General features: G+C 48.2%; 1 non-coding gene across 1 annotated transcript; it reads left to right on the top strand.

Annotated features, from left to right (window-relative positions):
• The first annotated feature begins 840 nt into the window (after nucleotides 1-840).
• Nucleotides 841-943, top strand: LOC144708988 (small nucleolar RNA R71). Its single transcript, XR_013582934.1, has one exon. It is a non-coding gene; the product is annotated as a small nucleolar RNA R71 (small nucleolar RNA).
• Nucleotides 944-2,335: the final 1,392 nt, after the last annotated feature.

Below are 2,335 nucleotides of genomic sequence, written 5' to 3'. Positions count from 1 at the left end.
GCCCTGCGTAGCGCCCGATCCCCAGACCGCGCCCTGCACTCAGCTCGCCTCTCCACTGGCCCGCACCACCGCGTCGCTCCACTTCCGCGCCACATTGACGCCTGCACCCACGACATTGCTGCTTCCTCCAAATCTTAGTGATACGAGATATCCATCGCTAGCGCGACGAAGGTACCCCATCATCTCTGCTCTTTACGTCTCTTACTTCCTTCAGTATACTTTCGTATTGCCTCCTCCGCGCTGAGGTTAGATATAGGTGAGAGTGAGACAGGTTGAGAAAATGACGACTTCAACGAGGGTCTTACCTGGCTGGTACGAGTCGGGCGAGCCCGACGAGTGTGAGCATACTAGCGGGATATTCCCGTTCAGCGACGTACTCGCCCTCGACCCTCTCGTGCGAGGTTTTGGAGGTCCGTTTGACCTCAACAATAGTGATCCCGTCAATCTCTGGAACAGCAACACCGCATCTCGGCACTCGCACGTACTACACGTAGGATTTCTTGCATTCACGTCATCATTTATACATGTCCATTAGCATTATCGGACGACGTTGATCGTCGTTGTCCGATAGAGTTCCTGATTCGATACCGAGCCGCTACCCTCGGTGTCGACCAGACGACATCTTGACGACGTCCGGCATCACACCCTTTCGAGGGGTGACCCTCACATGATCGGAAGCGTCTTGGTGGTAAGCTAGATTGTCTGAAATTTTTTGTAGGAGGGCCATGGCTTCATCTTCATACATGTCTGCTATTGCTCCTCCACTTGAAATATCAACTCTTCCTTTTTCAACATCATTCAATCCCTCGTAAAATATTTGAACTAGTTCCCATTTGAGAATGCCGTGGTGGGGACATTTTCTTATAAGCCCCATCAATCTTTCCCAAGCTTCACTAAAGGTATCATTTTCCTGCTGAAAATTCCTAATTTCTCTTCTGAAGAAGTTCGTCCTCACTACTGTATAATATCTCTTTAAAAAACTTTTCTCCATCTCGCTCTAGGATTTGAAGTTTGTCCCCAACGTTCTAAACCAATCTTTGGCTCTATCCTTAAGGGCATGAGGGAACAATTTCATTCTCACTGCTTCCTTCGAAATTCTTGGGTAGGTACAACTATCACAGGCTTCATAATTTTTTTCTAAAAAATCATACGGCTCTTCATTTGCCTTTCCTAAAAAGGATGGTAGTAACTGAAATTGGTGTGGGTCAATTGTAAACATCACATCATCTCCAATAGGGGCAGATATCCTGGTTAAGATGGGAGTTTCAGCTGGTGTTGAATATTCTCTAATCCTCCTTCCTTCGTTAACTACTTCAGGGTTTCCTAGTCCATTTCCTATAGGATCCATTGTGGTGGTGTTCTAATTGACGTCTCTACTATGAATGTAGGTTCAATGAAGGGTGATTCCGGTGTGGGGGAGTCTACTACTGGGGAATCTCTGTCACTGCTCTCCAATTCAAATCCAGACCTAAGGTTCATACAAAACCACTAATTCAAACACAAACACCCGTTAGTCGTTAGCCATCAAATCACCTTTCAATTAAAAACTGATCACAAAGATACTTATCAGCAATTCAATCAACACTTGCCAAATTTTCTTTTATAAATAAAAATTGGTTGAATTCCTTAGTGTTGCCTCCCCGACAATGACGCCAATTGACATTCCAAGCGCCTAGCCGCCCCAGTGCCAGGCCGCCCTTACCAGGGTCACCCAACGCCTAGGGCGCTGAGTCCCCGGCCACTAGAGCGCGCCCGCCGTGCTCCCGGATGCCCTTGCAACAATTGATCACCGCGCATACCGTCTAGGTGTCGGGGCACTGCCCCACACCCCGCAAGGGGGCGACTCCCCCTTGACCCCCCGCCAACTGACCGCATAGTTGGATCCGCGACACCCTGTCGAAGCGCACGTCAATCATCCCGCCAATGATACGATCAGAATTCTCCGCATCCTCCTCACGCACTCCTAGTGCAGAGGTACCCCTCAAACTCTTGGTGTCCGTGTTCTTCGTCCAGTGTTCCGCGAGAAGTTCTTCCACCACCGTCGAATTTGTTTTAGGTTTTCTGGATTTTTCAATGACTAGTGGATTAGGTATTTCTTGAGTTTCCCGTGAGCGTGAGTTCGATAGTATTGATTTTGGTGCTTGGCATCATCGCGGTGGTTGAAGATAGTACTCCCGCCCTCGACGAGGAAAGGGGCTGCACCACTACTATTTCATCAGATTTAAATCTTTCGAAATTTGATCGTTTGAATTGTTGTCAGTTTTATCCATCCCCTCTCCAAACCAGCCCAATATTTGGCCTTCCCCGCCGTCCCTTTTTCGTCACCAAAGTCGTC

The sequence above is a fragment of the Wolffia australiana genome, chromosome 10 (assembly GCF_029677425.1).
Source record: "Wolffia australiana isolate 7733 chromosome 10, ASM2967742v1".
NCBI lineage: Eukaryota > Viridiplantae > Streptophyta > Magnoliopsida > Alismatales > Araceae > Wolffia > Wolffia australiana.
The sequence above is the reverse complement of the archived record's forward strand: the minus strand, read 5'-3'. Positions and strand labels throughout refer to the sequence as shown.